This window comes from Lissotriton helveticus, chromosome 3_1 (assembly GCF_964261635.1).
Source record: "Lissotriton helveticus chromosome 3_1, aLisHel1.1, whole genome shotgun sequence".
Taxonomy (NCBI): Eukaryota; Metazoa; Chordata; class Amphibia; order Caudata; family Salamandridae; genus Lissotriton; species Lissotriton helveticus.
In genome coordinates, this window is record NC_136061.1 from 201,476,076 (window position 1) to 201,497,777 (window position 21,702).

A 21,702-nucleotide genomic window follows, 5' to 3' on the forward strand; every position below is an offset into this window, starting at 1 on the left:
AGTGCTCAGTGACCAAAATGGCTTTATGCTGGGTTGGGGTACTAGGTGTTAACAGGTTGTCCTTGAGCGCTCATTTGAACTTAGTAGCATGGCATCACTCTTACATCCTGATTTCCAGAAAGTATGTGATGGGTTCCATTAGCCCTCCATACATCAGGGTTGGTAGAAGAGAGCCTTTGGGCCCAGTACTTGTGGTATGTTGCATTGCACAGAGTGAATTGAGTGCTATCCCATTCTTTGACATTATGCATGGCACAAGTCAGGGTTGTCCATTCTTGCTGTTCCTCTTTCCTAGGTGATTGAACCCGTGAATACGCAAGGATGTGTTTGCTAATTACCTGCTTCTGTATGTCCAACAACTTGTCAAATAGATCCCACACAAAATTCAAATGTTAGATATTTATGGAAACACCATCAGCCTCTGAGTAAAATGGAAAACTACTGGGTATTAGACAGCGTGTTGTGAAAGATTACCATAGATATATGGCAGTGGCAAATGACGAGCAGAGATACTGGGAGTTGAATATTGCCCCATTTCTCCACCAAACAAAACAAGAAAAGAACTAGCAGAGTGGGCAGCTTTACCATTATCTATAGTGGGACAGGGTGTGCTGTTTGAGCTGATTACACTCTCTGGTTTTCTGTGCAATACCCAGAACTACCTCTACCAACTTACAGCATAGATTCTGTAGTCCATCCAGTCACTGCTCTGCAATTTCCTGAGGGCTGCCAGTATGCCCCAAGGCTCATTTGGAGAATGTGTTCAATCCATTTCTGAAAGTAAGCTGGGAGTATCTGGTGTCCATCAATGCTATCTTTCCTCAAAGAAATATTATTTCAACATTACAAGAGCAAAGTAAAAATTACAAGAGGAGGCAGCCCTGTCTGAAAAGAATAGTCAAAGATTGAATCTGATACAAGATAGACTATAAGATTTAGCCAAAGGGAAAAAGCTAAATCTTTGGGGGCTACATGATCCACTTGCACCAAGGCCCAAACCTGCTTTGAGGCCAGCCACATTTTTAGGTACTAAAACAGTGTCAACAGATACAGTGGAAGGCTCAATTGTTCAAGTAGTCACCTCACAATCAGTGCCCTTACACCTGCCAGAAAGGTGTAGTGGATATTCCACTAAATTTACTACCTTTATGACACAATGTCATGTACATTTTATGTGTGAACCTAAGTACTTTCTTGATGAATAGTCAAAGGTTACCTTTTTGGGTGGTTCTGCAGCTACTTGGTCAATCTCGGTTGTGGAAAGAATCCTTTACTTTATGACTTTTATAAGTTTACAATTGTGATAAATAACTTTTGAACAGACAAACTTTTCTGCAAGCTGTGGACACTGTGTTACTCAATCTAAAACATGAGAGTAAGGATTAAATAACATATATTGCATTATTCAATAGATTAAGTGCTGTGGCAGAGTGGTCTGAGTGCAAAAGAACATCGGGGCATATTATCAAGAAAGGGCGTTACATTATCGCCGCTTTTATCGGCAGGAAACTGCCGATAAAGCGCCGATAATGGCCTTGATAATATGCTCTATGAATTCCAATCGAAGCCCATGTTAGATGTCTTCACATCTAACATGGGCTTCGATTGGAATTCATAGAAAATATTATCAAGCACATTATCGCCGCTTTATCGGCCGTTTCCTGCCGATAAAGGCGGCGATAATGTAACGCCCATTCTTGATAATATGCCCCATCATTCTTTAAAGTGCCCAGCTAGTACAGTAAAGATTTTCTAGCTCATGTATTTGATCCTCCCGAAGATTGTGAATAATTAATAGAACCAAGTGATTAAGTTGCGTTACCAACTTTCAGAAAGACACACTGAAAAAAGGAAGAGTGAACATAAAGTAATTATAGTTTGCAATAAAAGGGGAGATATCATCAAAACTGTTTAAGAGAGTGAGCCACAAATATTGGGAGTTGAAAGGACTGCTTTCCAGAGACCGAATGTTAAAGGAGACGAACACAGAAATGGTGCCTATCTTGTGGCAAAAGGGAACACTTCTTTAAAGATTGTTCAACTAAACCTGAGACAAGCAGAGTAGCAGCAGTCATTCAAAAGGGAAAGGGGAGCGAAGAGGATTCATCTGAAAACTGGAAACAGAGTAGGTGCTTCCCCACTGACTCAAAGTGTAGTAGAAGAGGATATCAGATAATTAGTGTCACACAAGACAATTCCTATACTCATTTTCTCATTCCAGCCTCTTTTACACTGTCTTCTGGGTTTATAGTTCCTCTATAGGTTTTATGGTACTCAGGGGTTTCAGGCAACTTTATGGTCATTTCATATGCTCCAAGTTTAGGAATGCCTATAGAAATTAAAGAACACCATGAACAGGTATATTTGATTGATAGCAGTGGATTGACCTAAGTTGCTGTTTGTAAATTTACAAGTAGTTTAACCAGCACTTTACAAAATGCTCACCAGGAAAATTGAAATGTCATTTTAATCCAGGAGTCCCTCTTTCTGGCCATTTCACAGGTTACAGAAATATGACCCAAGAATTGATTAGAAGGCTCGCCTAATAAGATTTAATTTGAAACTCTGTAATTTCAAATGTTGGTACAATACCAATCATCAGGAAAGTCTGATTCAATGTATGGTAGCCCTATCAGGTGAAAAAGAAATTGTTATGATCCCAAGACCATATAATGAATATTTAGATGTCTTTGATAAAATGAAAGCTACCACATTCCCTCCACGTCAGCCGTTTGATTGCTGTATTTATCAGCAAGCAGGAGCATATATTTTGTGTAGTGGAATAGATGCACTTACTAAAAAAGAGAAAATATAGTTAAGAGAATACTTAGAAGAATTTGTCCTAATATTCTTTATCTGACCTTTCAAATCACCTGCCTCTTCCCTCTTTTTTTGTTCCAAAGAAAGGGTGTGAGTTAAGAATCTGTATTGACTGCAGAGGATTTTATAAATTGACCATAAAAAAGAGGTATCCATTACCATAGATACCCACCCTGTAGGGAAGAAGTTTTAAAATCAGCAGTTTTTTTCAAAATTGGATCTGTGGGTGGCATACTAGCTTGTTTGGATATGAGGGTGACAAAGGGAGGAACGCATTTCTATCTAAATTTGGATTATATGAATACCTGATAGTGCCCTCGGCCTCTGACATTCCAATAATTCATAAATGACGTATTAAGGTAGTATCTACACTTTTCTCCTGCTGTATATATAGACAACATCTTTTTTTGCATTTCTTTAACGCCTTTCCAAGTGTAACAGCTGTGTGTGAGGAAATGTTGCTCACATTAGAAACGGAAAAATTAACTTTAAACATTGGAGGTCCAGAACTTTATTGATGAGCAAATTATCATATAATGTTCTCCGGCAACTTAGATGTAACTTATTTGTGCTGTGGTGAAGTGGCACGTGTAGCATAGACACTCAATGATCATACAGAACTACATTAAGTCATGTAACACAACATCAGAAAGTATGATACATTATAATAAACTAGGAGAGTCTGAGAGGAAATGTGATGCCTCTAGCTGTTGTGAATCATATTTTACATTAAGAGGAGCAACAAGAAGTAGGGACACTGACTCCCTTGAAATTCACGACCAGAGGGTCATATAATGGGTTGGCTTGGTGTGTGAGTTCTCGTCTATGATTTTTATCACGGAGTTGTGCTTGTTGGATGCAGTCTGACCTATTAATGAGTACTTTGTTGTTTCAAAAGCATGTGGATCTTGTGAGGGGAAGGTGACTTGGGGCCCCCTGTTGTTATGACGTGTGTGCATGTGTATCCTTGGGTAAGAGTGTACGCTGCTCACACGGTGTGCCATGGTTCGAATGAGGGTCAAGGAAGTCTTATGTTGTTTTTTGCTTCCAAATTCCTGATAAATCATTATCCTTGCTCCCATATTTGGGACATGGCATCTAGTTAGGCCTTTGACCATTTCAGTAGGTTGGTGAGCCACCCCTTTGTATCAGGGATTGTGCAAGACTTCCAGGACATCACTTGACAAGCACAAAGGCGAGGTCTATCAATCTATGTAGGTATTTGTCCCCTTTAGTTCTGGGAAGGAGGCCCAACAAACAGGACTTAGGCGTATTAGTAGTAAGTGGTCCACCAAGACTTAAGTGAGTCCTATGATGTCTCCACTGGGTCACTGTACCATCAGCAGTCCCATACCACATGGAGAAAACATGCATTAGGATACCCCCACCTGGGGCAGTCGGATGCAGCCCTGGGGAACATTCAATGAATACGTCTCGATGTGAGTATGTCTGATGTACAAAATTGAATTGTGTATGGTGGGGTCATGTATTGCGCAATACTTCTTTTGCGTGTGCAATTCTAGCCCATAGCTTATACATGATTTCAATCTTGAAGTCCATCTCCTAGCAGGTTCTGTGTCTCATATCAGGCACGTAATAGCGTCTCGCTAGTGCTTTGTAGAGGGTGCTATAAATTTTGACATGCCTCTGTGGGAGAGCATTGCATGTATTGTGGGTGATTTGGTGGGTTCTGAGTGGCCCACTGTTTCGTCAAAGGATGCTGTATGGCAGTGTATGTGAGGAATTGTCCTGCAGGGATACCATATGTATCCCCAATGTTCTGAAAGGACCACATCTTACCCTCAACATATAAGGCTCCTGCTAAGTTTATCCCAGCTTCTCTCCACTGTGTGACATTTTGTCATTGAGCAATGGCCTGAAAGGATGGCAAGCTCCGTGTTGGTGTCAATGGTGAGTAAAGAGGTGTTGGTGTACCTCCCTGTACATATTTGTGCCAGCATCGGTGAGCTATTTTCATTCGGTGAGTTTTGTGTAGTGGGGGTTCCCAAGTTGTATTACCCACATGTATATGTGTAGCCCCTTGAGCATACATTGAGTTTTGATTCTTTCTGCACATGATACTGTACCAAGCCACTGCATTTGCCACTGCAGCTGTGCTGCTGTGTAGTACCACTCATAGTTAGGGGCACCCAGTCGTCCTTCCACGAGTGGTCTCTGTGTTGAACACAGTGCCAACTGTTTTCTACAGGTTCCCCATATGAGGTCAACAGGGGATGCCATGTAATTATTTAAAGAGCCCCTTCCCCTAGCGAAGAAGTACAGTAATCTTGGGAGAATACGCATCTTAGTGATCGCCGTGCACCCCAGCAGGGATATTGGAAGCAATATTCAGAATGGCAGGGTTCTTTAGATGGAGCTGAGAGTTCTAGTTAAGTTGCCTTCCAACAGACCACATTCTTTGTGATATATTTGGACTCATAGGTACTTGAACGCATCAAAGCACAACTCTGAGTCTGGTTCAGGTTACTAACTCTATGCTATGATCTGAGAGCTGAGATGATGGGAAGAAGCAGGATATAGCCAAATACAAAGAGAATTGAGATGCAGACGAAATGTATCATTAAAAGTTTACAACACTGTTTTGGTGATAATAACTATTACTTCCATATTAGAATTCCAGGGCAATTTATTATTGGTGTCGGCAACCTGCCCAAGAAGATGCTGTGGTACACCACTTGAAATGTATGTATCATATTATTTGGAGCATCTTGAGTAATGGTAACTCAAGATGGCTTGTGTTCATTTAGATTACAGGTAGTTATAGAATAAAGGCTACACACTATGGGCCTGAATTACATTTTGGTGGGACTACTCTAGTCCTGCCATGGCACGGCAAGAAGTACAGCCACAGCTGCCTCAACAGAAAGGCACATCGTAATTGGCTCTGTGGTATTCTTGGCAGGACTCCCTCTGACAGCCGTTTCTGTCTATGAGGCCATCGCTGTGGTAGGAAGATTCTGGTGGATACGACAGGACTCCCGACAGTCTTCCCTCCATAGACCAGCCAACATCTAAATACTGCGACATGCCAAGTCAGTGGGCAAAAAACGTTGGAAATGCGACATTGGGACCAGATCCCCCAACATCTAAATCAGATCCATCATTTCTGAAGTCTCTCGTTCATACTGTCATTATTTAAAATCCGACAGATGGTGAAACGGAGGGGCAGGTGGTGACATAAACCATAGCACTAAATAATATGTGCTCGGTTATCATCCATCGGGGAAACAAGGGCACATACGCAGGTGCGAAATACCAGTGATGCCTAAAATATTTCTAAGTAAGTGTTTAATTAATTGAAAACATATAATTAAAACATAGTGGGTTTTTTAGTAGCGTATGCTACAATAAACACCAACCCACTTGAAGACACACCCAGGGAACTCCATTGCACATCCATCCAGACATCTTTTTTTAGGTCTCGCGACCTATCGATGCGCGCATGCGCATCGAGCGGAGCGAGAATTCAAGTGGCGAAAACATCATGAAACCACCAGCTTTTTGCTGGCGTTTTCATGCAGTTCATGTGAACCACGTGTTCAAACATGAACGCGCATCAGCCTCCCTCCATTTGCCGCACAGCACATCAAAGGGCTTTGCCCAGCGTGCGCTCTGCGGCTTCTCCTCCCCTAATTGAATCATGGCCGGCCAGGCCGGCCGTACTTTCAGTTTCCCTCTCTGCATTTAGCTTCTCCTCCCCTAATTGAATCATGGCCGGCCGCAGGCCGGCCGTACTTTCAGTTTCCCGCTCTGCATTTTCCCAGATTCTTCTTTTTCATCGCTTCCACCTTTTTCTTCTCCTCCTCCCTTTTAGTTTCATTCTTCTTATTTCAATTTCCATTTCCTTGCTTCTTGGTCTCCTTTTCTTAGTCTCCATGCTTCCCCATGTATTCAATATTCCACCCATCTCTTCTGATTTCTCTAGTTATTCATGTTTGTACTTTATCGTCTATAACACTCTTATTTTCCTTAACACCAGTACTCCCTTTGGTGTATTTTCTCCTTTTCCGTCTGTCTAGATATGTTGTCGTTCCCATGCCTCTTGTTCTCTAACTCTACACTCTGGCTCTCGTTTGTATGTTAATCTGCGTTCTACCCTCTCACTTACTTGCTCATCCCACACTTTTATCTGGCACCCCCTCTTTACCTCACATCTGTTGCTTTTATTGTCCCCGGTTCTACTTCTCTCTGTGCCATCTTCGTTTCTCCCGCGCGCCTCCTCTTCAGTGTCCTGTCCTGCAGCTGTGTCCTGGTGACGTAACGCTTCGCCGCGCTGAGGAAGTGTCAGCACGAGACCTGTGAGCACATTGTGAAACAGCGCGGTATCCGTAAAAAAGATTTATGCCACCAAGTCCAGGCTGCCTGGGGCGGCTGCCATGGCGAAAAGTCCATAGCCGTAGATGCCTCTCAAAGGCTGTTTTGTAGAGCTTTTTATGTATTTAATTGTTATGTAGCGCGGTCTTAGCCTAAACCTGATCCACGGCGTGAGAGCACTTAATGTATTGGATAAATAACAAGCATTGGCATTGCCAATAGGTCTCGCTTGTGGGACCTTATAAGTATTTAGTTTTGCAGCACAATATCCTTGTTGCATAATCGGATATTGTGCTGCAAAACTAAATACTTATAAGGTCCCACAAGCGAGACCTATTGGCAATGCCAATGCTTGTTTTTCATCCAATTTCCTTTTCCCCTGTTTTCCTGGTACTCAACTTTGTAGAAAATGTGCAGGCAGGGGTCAGAGAGAGAGAGAGGAAATGTGTGCATCTGGAGAGAACACTGCAAATAAAGCATGTGGATGTACAAGGAAATACCAAAGAACGTGGGGTCGATGCCAGCAAGTAATGGTTCACAACAGACATGGCTGACAGGTGTTAACTTGGACACAAGGCACTTCCATGACCTCAACTAGAAGGCATATGTGGGTGGAAGGGAGGAAAAGGGAGCAACTGAATGTGGGAAACTAGGTATACACTGTTACAAATACCACCTCTTGTCTGATTGTGTGCACAATACATGTATTGTTACGAAGAAAATGATAAAAACTCAGTTATGAAAAAATAATATGTGCTTGATTGGTCAATATTTTTGTTAAATGGATAAAATGCATTGAACATGACTGACCATATGCCTGAGGTTGCAACATTTTAATGACAATGGTAGAAAACATCTGATGTTCATGGGTGTCCAACCTAGGTCTAGGAGCACCAGGTCAATTCCATAATTTTGTTTAACATCAGCTGACTTTTTAAACAGCTTCCTTTTGGATTCATTTTTATGTAAATTTATCTTCTGTGGATATTCTCCAAATCTGTCTTGGAGCTGGACTGCCAGGATATCTAAATTGGGCATGTCCTTTTTAAGTTATGCTAGTCAAACCATCATTATATATACATCTATATTACCTTATAATAAAAGGTACAATTATAGTACTTATATATTCAAACTAAACACTATGGGGCTTATTTATGATAGACTTGCACTGCCGGTGCGTCACTTTTTCTGGCACTCTGGCAGCACAAACCTCTCAACCATATCTATGAGGCCACACAAAGCTACTTTGCGTGGCTGTGCATAGCCTTATGCATGTGGAGTAAGACAAAGCAGCACAAGTTGCTGCGTTGCCTAACTCTGTACGAGGGAGGCATTCCATGGGTGTTGAGGTGGGCTTTCCCACGAAACACCCATGGATTTTGACGCTGCCCCAGATTTACTTGATCACATAAACCTTGGGCAGCACCAACATCTTACACCTCCCCTGAGCAGGCGTAACAATGAGAAATAATTGTATTTCTCTCGGTTTTTCCTCTCTCCATGTGTGCTGCATGCAGCACACATGGAGAGAGGAAAACGCCTCTCTGGATTGTTTTTGTGCAGGAATGTGCACCGTCCAACACAAAGACTTTCCTGCATGCAGTAGAGACACCCTTGCACCATGGTGCAAATTGTGCACCAGTACAGGGGGAAAGTACAGGAATGCACTGTATTTCGTAAATACGATGCACTCCGACCCTTTCACATTGGGGTAGGGCAGCACAGCAAGAAGACTTGCAGCACTGCCCTACACCATTTCCTCATAAATAAGGCCCGGTGACCTTGATTGCACCCACCCAGTTATCTAAAATCATATGGCGATAAAATGTCAGAGCACTGCAGTTAGAGTTGAATCTTGTTCATTGACTCAGTGTCCCCTAAATCTTTTAAAATTGCTTGATTTGTGTTTTAACTATAGGGTTATTGTGGCAAACAATGACAACCCTAGGGGGATTTGGGTTAAGCCATTCGGTAGCGAATACACCTAGTGACTTGTACCACCACAAATACTCTGTATGAGTCACTTACAGAGATAGACTGGTCAATCGCCAACATAATTAGTTCATATGTAGGTAATACTAGGATATAAAATATACAACTTAATTAAAAAAACAAAGTGGCATATTTACAAGCCCCTATAGCCACAGCAACGTCACTTTTCATGACGTTCCTGTGGCAATAAACCCTTTGCTTTATTGACAGGGCAACGTTAACGCAGCCTTGTAAATAAGGCCCCCTTTCACGCTACACATAGCGTGAAAGGGTTAAGGCAAAGGGTGTTGTGCTGGGCGTTCCGCGGCAACAGCCATTGATTTTGACACTGCCCCCTATTTACAAGGATGGCGTAAATAGGAGACAGCACCAAAACAAAGACCAGGCAAAACCTGCTCTTAACATGGTGAAATGAAGAGATATGGTTAATTTATCCTCATTTTTGCTGTTTCTACATGTGCTGCAATGTGCAGGACAAATAGAAACAGCAAATCACCTGAATGATTGTGTATGTGCAGGAAGGGGTCCCTTTGTGCACATAAACCATCATTATAAAAATAACGATTTGCAACTTCTATGTGTTCTGCACAATGCAGCACACATAGAAGTTTCAAATCGGCATTCTGGATGTTTATGTGCAGGAAGAGAAACCTTCCTGCACATACACAATCTTTCCCCACAACCCGGCCCCCCATGCACTATGGTGCAAGGGTGCCTGCGTTGACGGTAGGCAGCTAGATTTAGTGCCAGCACTAGAGGAAACGCAGGGGTGCACTGCATTCTTGTGAAGACAGCTCATCACGGCATTTTCAGAATGGCTAAGTGTGGCCTTAGCAATTTTTGCTTAATGTCACGCTTCACCATTCTGGTGTAAATATGCCCCAAAATGCCTCCAAAACTCTTGTGTGGACATGCATAGGACAAATATATCTACATTTTTGTAAATCTGGCCCTAAATAAACTACTGATCTCCTTGTTTTCCAGTTATGTGCTATGCATTATACATTGGCTGCCTGTGGCACGTGGCGCACCCTGTTCGGGAGCGGAGGCAGGCCCGCGGGTGTCTCTTTGCAAAGGCCTACACAGTGATTCTGTTTGGCAGAGCATGCGTGGGCGTGCTACAAGCAGCCGCTGTTTGTTTGTTCTCCGCTCCTCGCGCTCCCTTGTTGCTGCAGGTGTAGAGAATTAGTTTGTTTCTGTCTTATCTCCTGTATCAGAGTTAACATTTCTTAACACAAAAATTAGAGCGGAAGGCGGAAATTAGCTTGAACACAAAAGAAGCGCATTAAGCCACTGCAGATGGGGATCTGAGCTCGCGAGACACCAGCATCGGCTCCTTAATGTCTTTCAGACAAGGCTTTGCTTCAAAGGTGTGAGATGAAAAGAGAAGCAATTGTCAGAGCTCTTTGTTCCCAGCTGACTGCTGGTGGTAGAGTCATTAAGGCTGAGGCAGAACGGGAGGCCTGGAGTGATTGGGTGGTACCATGCTTCCGCAATAGGATACACTGACTGGAAGCACCATGCTTATATGCTATGATGGAGGCCACCTATGCCTTAAGTGTTAACAAATATAATAAGTGAAAGAGCCCAAAGCTGCCTTAGGAGCCCACGACTGTTAATGTTGAAACCATGCTTGCCAAATACCTAGTGTTAGACTTGGCACCATTGGTGTGAGTCTCCATTCCACTTTTTGCTGTTGCATCATCTGTTTTTGTTGGTCTAGATGCTTTGGGCACTTTGTCACTGCTGATCAGTGCCAAAGTGCAAATGCTCCCTATTGCAACATGATGTAATGAATTAGTGATTTCATGATTGGTTATTTGATTTGCTTGTCAGACCCTAGTACAGTGCACCATGTGTGCCCAGGGCCTGTAAATCAAATGCTGGTGGTGGGATTGCAGCACTGGTTGTGCCACCCACAGAGCAGCTTGTAAAATGTGGCTCAGGCCTGCCATTGCAGAGCCTGTGTGCAATCTGGGACTGCCATGTCAACTAGGCAAGTGCACCCACTTGCCAGTCCATAAATCTTCCCTTTTCTACCTACATATTAGTCACCACTAAGGTAGTCCCAAGGGCAGGGTGCATTGTATGTAAAAGGTAGGATATGCCTTGATGTGTGTGGCATATCCTGATAGTGAATTAGAGCCAATTTCATTTTTCACTACTGCAAGGTTACCTGTTCACATAGGCCAGAATTGGCAGTTTGATTATAACATCTTATAATCCTAACTGACCCAGTGAACATGGTAGAACAATGAAATTAGTATGCCTGAACTCAGAATGATAAAATACATATTTTAGTGGGGTTGGTTTTAACATTCTGTCTTTGAAAATACCACTTTTAGAAATTAGGTATTTTCTTGCCTAACCATCCAGCCTGCCTCTGCTAGGTTTGTGTATTTCATGCCTGGTTTGTGAGTGACAGGGGCTGGGGTGGCTCCAGAAGGCAGGGTGAGTCAGCACTTGGCTGAATAGACCTATCTGCATTGGGAGAGGTGGGAGGAGTAGCACCTGCGCCTCAATAGGGCTGTGCCTGCTTTCCACAATGCTGGCTCCACCTCCAGTGGTGCGTCTGATGACCCTTGCCCACACTGACAAAGAGACACTGATGGTAGAGACTTCGAAGAATTTTAAAGGGTGCCTGTGTGACATTGCCCTCTGGATGAACTTAAATACATTAAAACTTAATGCAGGAAAACGGAGGTGAGGTTTTTCAGAAAGGGCCCAGTGCCGGCAACAGATTTGTGGTGGCCTTCAGAAATGGGTCCTCCACCCTCCCCCAGTTCTAGCATCAAAAATCTGGGGGTGAGATGGGAAGACGCCCTTTCTTTCTCGGCCCAAATTCAACAGGTGTCCGCCGGTTGTTTTAGCAAACTTCAGTATTATTATTATTATTAAGTCTTCAAAGATGTTTCCCTATTGGTCGTATGGACCTTTGTCAGTTGAAATGAAGCATTGAAAGGGAGAAGACATCAACAACCATTTTCTAACTTGTGAAGCCAATGTGACTCCACGATAAGGACTAGGATTAGCTAAATATTGTAAAATGGTTTTATTTGGATTACCAATCATTCCAGTATATATGCAAATCCAAAGTAAGCTCAGTAAATGCAAGAGTATAATAGGTAACCTGAAATATCTCAATAGGTTGAGGCGCAATAGGAAGAAATATCAAATTGAGCTAACTCCAATAATTGAGAAACAGATTACAGCAAACAGGTGTTCCATAAAGAAACTTCACTTACCTCTTCTAAACATAAGTCACTAATGGGGTCATATATAAAAAATATTTAATTCAGGAGCACAGGTGTCAGAGTGATCAGACCTCAGTAGAAGTCTTGGAAAAAGAAACTAAGGGGGTCATTGGGATGGCAGGCGGACTTTGTCCACCCGCCATGCTATCGTAAAATGAGACTGCCTGCCATAAGGGCTGGGGTCCTGTGGGGGCCATTACGATGCGCTCACCACAGTGGCGGGTGCCTCCTGCATTCCTGACATTTTGTTGGGCGGTGGACTCAGCGCCGCCTGCCACAATGCAAGGAGGGCATGTTGTGCACTTCCATGCACAACATGGCAGGCACCGTGCGGTGCATGCCATGTTGTGCATGGAACTGCAGGGGGTACCATAGGTACCCCACATGTGCACCCCCACCCCCCAGAGTCCCTGGGGATCCGCAACGGGCCCCCGCAAGCAATTCCCGCATGCCTTTTCGTGGCGGCATAGGTATGTTTCCGCCCTCATGATAATGAGGCAGCCGGTGTCTAAAAGACACCGTCACCATATTAAACTCTTTTCCGCCCGTTCGACTTGTTGACCGGATGGAAAAGCGGCAGACCGTCTTTCCGTCCACCGCGGTTCCGTCTGCCATAGTAATATGGCGGGGGAAATGGGTGGCGGGCGGGGACGGATCTCGGGCGGATTGCCACCTCCATGCAGGCGGTGGCGATCCGCCCGAGATCCTAATGCGCCCCTTAATGTTTAGCACAAAAGCTTCACACTTGCAAGAATAAGCAAAGAGAGAGGTCTGTATCTCTCTAAGTCTGAAGGTGATTTCAGCTGACTCTGACCTTGTGAACACCAATTTAAATGTAACAGGAGATTAGGAAACGTCCCTATTTCTTTTTACACCACCAGGGACCAATCAAACCTTTACTCAAGTGCATCTGCAATATTGCTTCAGTTTCCCAACGCATTGAACTGGGACTGTGATTCTCAACCTTGAACATCTTGCCATCCTGGTACATGATGAACAGAAGGCATCTTTGGGCCATTGTTTGTCCTGCAGGCCTCTCTATCAGTGGTCTAACACAGACAATAAGCCTTTTTCTAACTAATGAAATAGCAAACCTGCAAGGAAAAGGAAAGCATACTGGCAACGCTAAATGCACTTCAACTGAGACCTGTAGTCAGCCTAACTTTAATTAAGCATTCAATAAGCACTTGAGAAATAAATGTAAAAAGTGAATGAAAGAATACATGATTACATATGCAAATACAACTTGATATGCAGAAGTAAAATGTGGTAAATAATGCAAGTAAGCATGTTTCAATTGAACATTAATGCACAAGTGCATAAATCTCTAGAGTGAATACATCTTATTAATATGTAGGTGGACGCTTGCTTAGTGTATGGTGCACGCTTATTTAAGTGAAGCTCCTTGCACTAATCCAGACAGCCCTTATGGTGATTTTAGTGGTTTTACACAGCCATAGAACGCTCTCTAAGTGGTAGCTGTGGAAAGCAGCCTCCAGACTTAGTCCAGAAGGAGTGGATTGCTTTACCAAAACTAATCATATTGCATAGCTTAAACAAAAAAAGAACCATACAGCGTATATTATTATACACACTCACTAACACATTGGTATATCTCTTACCTGGAAATATCAACACAAAACACTCCAATTTTTCGACTGTAAACAAGTAAGTCAGCACAAATACACAGCTGTCTCCGGGGGGAGACCAAACCATATTCTAAAGAAGTGTAATGCGAACTGCGACGAAGTTGGGACTTGAACCAGTAGACTTAGAAGAGCTGGGGACACACGGAACCACCCGAGGTAAGTACCCAGGAACCCCAAGGAAACTGTGTGCAGTGTGGTAACACAGCGCGTACTCAATGCAAGTCAACGGGGACAGTCACAGTTGAAGAAGAAGACCATTCCCAGTGGACCCTGAAGAAGCCCTCTGGAAGACAGAAGGTTGGAGAGTCACCCCACCTGTGGATACTCCAGGAAGCAGGATACCTACATCAGGGAAGCGGGGAGCATATGTGCGAAGTGACGTTGTAAACAGGCATATACCACAATAAAGGACTTCAGGAAAGATATACTGCTGGCGAGGAAGGTGAAAGTGTCCAGTGGAATCCAAGGATGGATTCTTGACGGGAAGTACCTGCAAGCAGAGGGGACAGAGTCTATGCCACTCGGAGGTGACCAGGAGGCACAGAAGACCAATGAACACTGATGACAAAAGATGCACGAGTGATGATTGGGACCTTGTCACTGCAGCTGTGAGGACCAGGTAGTGCTGTGCAAGACCAGGAGCTGTTTACGAGCTGTTCCACGTTGGATGTCGAGAACCAGGGGGTTGGTGTCCAGCAGGAGCACCAACAAGCCTTGGCAGTAGCAACAGATGGGTGAACTAAAAAGGAGAAACATTGGGACCAGCAAGGTCCAAGGTACTCACCAATTGCAGTATAGTCAGAGCAGGCCCCGACCAAGCAGATGAGCACACTTAAGCCAAAGTAGACCCTTAAGAGGACCCACAGGTCGAAGGCACAGGAGTAGACCCTCAAGAGGATCCACAGGCCGATGGCACAGGAGTCGCAAGAGGACCTTGAGCACAAAAGATGCAGGCCCACGCTGCAGAGGATGTGGTGAGGATAAAGATCTTGGCAGGAAGTTGTGCCAGAGGCTGGAGCTTCTTGTAGCCCGAAGATCTCAGGAGTACAGAGCCAACAAGCCTTGGCTTCGGCAAGTCGATGTAGTGCACAGGGGTTCAGTTCTAGCAGTTCCGACAAAGGATACTGGCCTCAAACTGACTGAAATGACAGGTTCAGCCTCAAGGGAGTTGCAGAACTAGCACCAGTGTTGCTGAGCCTGTGGGACTCCATGGGACATCAGGAGCAGAAGACCGGTCAGCTTTGTTGCAGTGCTTGCAGATGCAGGGGAATGACTCCTTCACTCCAAGAGAAATTACTTCGGGTGTCCTTGATGTCTAAAGGTTTGGAGGGGAACCTGGATGAAGCACAGACACAGATGACAAAGAAGAATGGCAGAACAGAGAGACCAGGAGCAGCAGGAGTCTTCCTTGGTGCAGTCTCGGTTCCAGGCAAAGTCGGGCGGAGTCCAAGGTGCCCAGACGGTCGAGGTTGAAGTGGTTTCGGGTTTGAATCTTGTCCCATAATGAATCTGAGAGCCACCCACTTGTAAGTCTTTAGGTACCCTAGCAAAAGAGTTCGGATGATTTATGGGTCCCTCCCAGAAGAGGGGCTAGACAGAGAGGAGGTTACTCCCATGTCCAATGTCCAGTTTCATGCCAGAGTGGGAGCCAAATGCTCCCTGAACTGGTTCAAAATGGAGTATGCAAGGAGGGCACTAAATATGCCTTTCAAAGCAGTCTAGTGGCACTGGAAAGCTCCCCCACTCAGCCCAATACACTAAGTCGTGTCTGGGAGGTGGTCACACCTCCCTGGTAGAGAAAACCTATTGTTCTACCTTCCCCAGCTTGAGCTCCGCTCAGCAGCAGGAGGGCAGAATCATGTCTGGTGTCGGCAGCAGCACTATCCCACTGGAAGACCCTGGAAGGCTGTAACTGGGTGTACAGTGGGATTCTCTAAGGAGCTGCCTAGTACATGGGATCGTACCTCCAATACCAGAATTGGTGTTGGGGTATAATTCCAACATGTTTGATACCAAACATGCCCAGGTTCGGCACTATCCGTATATAGTTAGCCATCGCGTAATGACGCATGGCCACTATATTTATCAAAATGGCTGACCACAAAGCCTGGAGAATCGACATCGGGTTTGTAGGGGGTGTCCTGATTATGCAGGGCCCCCTCACATTTATAACCTAGCACCCTACCTTGAGGATTGAAAGGCCTGCCTTAGGGGTGACTTATAGGTTTTAATTGCAGTGACTTCAGATACAAGGAAACCTCTATCTGTCGTAAGTGGTGCTAGCACCAACTTATACAAGCTGCAATGGCAGGCCTTTGGTCCCAGTTCGAGGCGTCTCTCATGGGTGGCATAATTCATGCTGCAGCCCATGGGAAACCCCTGGTGTACCTATGTCCTGGGTACCTCAGTACCATATACTAGGGACTTACATGGGTACACCAGTAGTCAATTGGGAAGGTACCAAAGTACCTACCATAGTCAAATTTAGGGAGCAAGCATAGTGACTGGGGTCCTGATTAGCACGATCCCAGTCAGAATAGTCATAAAACAGAATAAGACCAGCAAACAGTGGATGTAACAATGAAAGCAGATCCTACTTTCCTACATATGTTCAAATACTTCACTCACGTTAATAATATGAAGGCACACAGTGAATATGATGTCAAATGTGAGTATATAATTGCATTCTGTGATGTGTAAGTGTGAACTCTAAATTGCGCTACTCAACCTGTGTCCTCCGCTTACACAAATTAAACACTAGTGGGTGCAGCCATAAAATGCACCAAGAAAATGGTGAGCAGTGCAGAAATATTCAAGGTTATAGTGTTGGGAACATAGAGACAGAGGTGTGTATTTACAAGAACTTAACGCTGCCATAGCATCAATGTTTTGACGTTAAGGCAGCTTTCTTTTTATCACCATATTTACAACTTGCTACTAACTCCAGTTAACTGCAATTTTCTAGCCTAAATGTGAATTTTTCCCATTGGCACTTCTGTTAGCCTGACTTACCAAAAATGAGATGCAAGGTAGGCATTCTGCGTAAACCCCCCAGCAAAACACACAACACAATATTTACAAGGATTTCCTTGTATGTTGCAAAACTAAAAAAAAATGCTACTAAGTCCACTTAGAGGCAGTTTTTAAGCCCAGAAAATACTGGGGCATTAAATTGGTGTAAACACTTGGGCCACATATAAGATGTTTGTGTGCAGGACAGCGCTGTAAGGAATATTGCTGCGCTGCCCTGTGCCAAAACAAAACGTCAGGAATGCGTTCTAAAAATAAGATGATAAGCATTGCATTGCTGCGATAAAACAGCCGTGTTTGCTGTGCGGCCTTGTTGTGAAGGAGAGACCGGAGCCTCAAGTGGCAGCTGAGGCATAGAGTGAGGATCATCCCAGAATACCCCCTGGCCGAGTGTCTAGTGCCGTATATCAGACGTGTGTCCCCTGCTGCGGCTGGAGTGGAGTTTCTCCGGGAGTCCCAGAGCGAACTTTGGAGCACTGGGGGCCTAGACGAAGAGCCGGCGACGGGGCCTCGAGTACTGAGGCGGTTGATACATGGCCCGGGTGCTCCTGTGACCCGACCAAGAAGCCTTGCCGGGGTAGGAGATCTGCCGACCGGAGTCCAGTCGGGGCTTCCTCCTCCCTCCCCCCTCCGGCGTCGATGACATTGCAGCTGAAAGAAATCCCAAGAGCGGATGAGCAGAGCATCGCGGTGGCAAACTAGGGGACAAAAGAGGCCCGGAAAATGGAGTGACTATGAGGTTCTGTAATTCTCGAGCCTGACTCCATTTTGTGTTGCCCTCACGTAGGCCTGTGAAAGAGGCCCGGCGAACAAGTGGCCTGGCCTTCTGAGTTCATGTAAACATTAATTAGGTTTCTTTCGACTCTGAAAGAACTGCAGAGAAACTGACTTCTTCACCTGAAACTGACCTCGCAAAGCCAATTTCCCTTGGTTTGATCCTTTTCTAAGATTGCCACTTAATGTTCAGGACCTCGTTAACCTTTAGGGGTTGTGCTTTTCAATTATAAATTTGTCCGGCTTGCAAAGATTGAATTTGGGACATTCCTAATAATTAACTTTTGGGTTGGGTTACTGTAAATTGGGTTATTGTTAATGTGATACTCAGTTAAAAAATGTGTCCTATTGGTCAGAATTTTGCACAGTGGGTGTGCATTTGTAATGAGCAAAATATGTATAAAAAGAGATGTCTTGCTCTATGAAAATTGAGCAGTCTCCTGAGTTGTACACGGTGTTGTATTGCTTGGTTTACTGTTACTAGCTGCAGCTAATAAATTTGATCTTTGACGCCATCCAGAAGTATTCCGTGTCTCTGTATTCCAAGACAGGAGAATCCGAAGACTTCGGGTGTGTCCCTGGCACCACTGGGTTCTAAGAAAACCCGGTTCTTCAACTGCTTGGATTGTTTGAGAACGGCGCACACTTGGCCCATTATCTTCTGGAAGTTGAAACACTCGCACCTTGGAACCAAGCCCCTGCCTGCATTGTATACAGCGCTCTCATATGGCCTGAGGGAATCACGTTGTGAAGACTTATCCTGAGGGCTGAGACACTTGCAGCACCCGCTGGTACAGAAAAACCACAATTGGAAAATCACCTGTTTGCTGGCCGTTGCACCTTCTGCCCTTTGTATTGTGACGCTTCCATGGTGAGTCAACTCATTGACTGATTCGACAGCCGAAATGGTGCAGTCTGCCCCCGCAAATATTGTAACTGATGTCGTGCTTGATCTGTGCCCCGACCCGGAAAGGCCAGATGTGGTCTATTGTCGCCTAACTGGCACGGTGGCCCCTATGGGAGAGTAACTTATTGCTACCTTGGGATGCCCTGCCCCCTCGGGCTGTGGTAGTAACGCACTCGGTTGGACATCAGACGAGAGTGCGGGCGGGTCATAGACATTGCTGGGACTGCTCTGCCCGGTCACTGACTCAGAGGCCGGGACCCACTTGGACGCTGGAGGGGCCGGGTGGAGTGACGGAGTGACCCACACCCTTGGGTGGCGAAATCTCACAAATGCCGCAACGGGAGCAACTTAGTGGTACCATGTCGTCATCAAGGGGCAACAAACCAGTGCAACAGAAACAGCTTGATAGATACACTCTCCCAAAGACGTCGATGCCTGATTCCTCACCTGCTGGTAAGGGAAGTTCTGCACAAGGAGAAGCAATGCCGGAACCCACAATGAGGAACGTTCTGGCAGCGATTGCGTATATTAAAACCTCCCTAGAACACAAGATGGACTCCATTACGGTTGAAGTTAACCTGCGCTGGGCAGATATGAATAGAAACAACAAACGTGTTAAGCAAGTTGAACTAACAACTGCGAGTCTGGTGGAAGACGCCTAGGAACTGCAACAAGAAGTCAAAGACCTACAAACATTCCGGAGATTCGCTGAATCTAAGCTGGATGATTATGAAGGGCGCCTGTCTCGTAATAATGTGCGGATCCTAGGCATCCCGGAAAAGTCAGAGGGGCAGTCTACAGATCTCTTCCTGGAAGAACTTATCCTGAAACACCTGCAACCCAAGGGGCTTGGGAAGTTTTTCGTTATTGAGAGAACTCATAGAGTTCCCGTAGGTTGGCCTAAACCCAGGCCCCCCTCATCCGGTCCTGGCCAGGGTACTTAAATTCCATGACCGTGATGTCATACTCCAACACGCCAGGGCGGGATCTCCCTTGAAGTATGCCATGCTGTTTCCGGACAGGCTTTGAGTTGCAGCAGACAGTAGAGCTTGGTTTTTTGAGCATCAAGAATCAGCAGCGGAGTGGCTAGAGAATCGCTGATCAGTGGAACATTTGACACAGTGATGAGAACAGCGGGGGGAGTGGGTGGGAGCGGTTGGGTGGGGTGATTCCCAGGATGGGCCTCCAGGCAGACCTAAGCGGGCCGGGAATGGGACCTAAAAGAGGACACTCCAGCAAGTAACTTCAGACACCCTGGGCCTTCTCAGCTCATTTCATTGTGTGGTAATCTGAATTATTTGTATAAAATTGTGAGATTGTTTTTTTTTTGAGTTAGGGGATGGGGGGCACCACGTACCCTACGTTTCCACTTTTAGTTATTTGGTGGGGCGACGGGCACTCTGCAAGTTTAATCATGGGAAGTTCGAAGCCCGGAGCGCAGGGGAGCAGGGAGGGGGCGGTTGGGAGGAAATGTTGATGTTGTTTGGAATTAATGTTATTGAAGGAACAGTTCAATTGACTACACTAGATGATGTCATAGAGCTGGAGCAATACATGACTACAATTACAGATGGGTACTCAGTGGGATTTTGGGGTTATAGTCCTTAGCTGGAATGTCAACAGGCTGGGTGACAAAATTAAGCATAGCATGACGCATCAGTATTTCAAAAGCCAGGCCCCCGATATTATCCTGTTGCAAGAAACTCATTTGATCGGTAACATGTACCAAGCGATAAACAGAGGGGGGTACAGGTTGGTGGCGCACACCGGTTTTACAACAGGTTCCAGAGGGGTGAGCATATTAGTCAGGAAATAGTTCCCTTTCACGGCGCAGTCCATATGGTCCGACAACAGGGGTAGATATGTGGGAAGGTCGGACTATCACGTGTATTTCAGTATATGTTCCCCCCTCGCCTTCAGAGTGAGACATATAAAGACCTGGGTACAGTGCTGCTGACATTCCTGCTGGGCCTCCTAATTGTAGGGGGGACTTTAACGCTGTTGTATTCGGAGAGCTGGATCGTCAACCCCCACAAGACATTAGGCCTGCGCAACGGTGGCTCTCTAACTTTCTTAAGGCCGTGGGGCTGGTAGATGGATGGAGGATGCATAACCCAGACAGAGTCCAATTCACCTTCCAGTCCGGTGCCCCTCATAGTCTGTCCCGCATTGACTATATCTTGGTCCCAGCGGCGCAGGCCTGTGATATCCGAGAGATTCGCCATCTGGGCAGGGGCATCTCAGATCATTCTCCGGTCTGGATGCGACTGGTCCTGGGCCAAATTACTGTAGGGAGGATTGCTCCCATTAATCTGTGGTATCTATGTGACCCTGACATTTGTAATAAAATTGATTCAGACTACTTATCATTATATCGTGGAAAATGAGGGAACAGTGCACTCAGCCCAGACGTTATGAGAAGCCTATAAATCAGTTGTCCGTGGGGAAGCCCTATCCCTTATTGTGGGTAAGAAAAAAGACAAGCAAAAAGACTTGGAGAGGGTGGAGGATGAAGTGCTCAAACTGGAGGAGGAACTGGAGGATATTGTGATGCCAGAAAAGGTGCACTTATTAAGCTTAAAGCAAGACGAATTCAGAGACATAGCGACAGATAGAGCTAGGGCACAGGGGAGAGAAATGCAGAGTAGACTTTATGAACATGGGGACAAGGCAGGGAAATTAGTTGCATGATTGGATAAGAAGGAATGAGCATCACGACTGGTACCTGAACTAACAACCATCCCATCACAGACCCGCAACGCTTAGCAGACCGGTTTGCTGATCACTATCAGGAGGTTTACAGAACAGCGGGACAGTACACTGAGGGAGACAATGTTGCCCTACTTTGGGATATTGCACTCCCCACCCTGGCTGACGAGAATCGTAATTACCTGGAGTCCGCTCTTTCTATTGATGAGGTGGCTCAGGCTATATGAGCGGT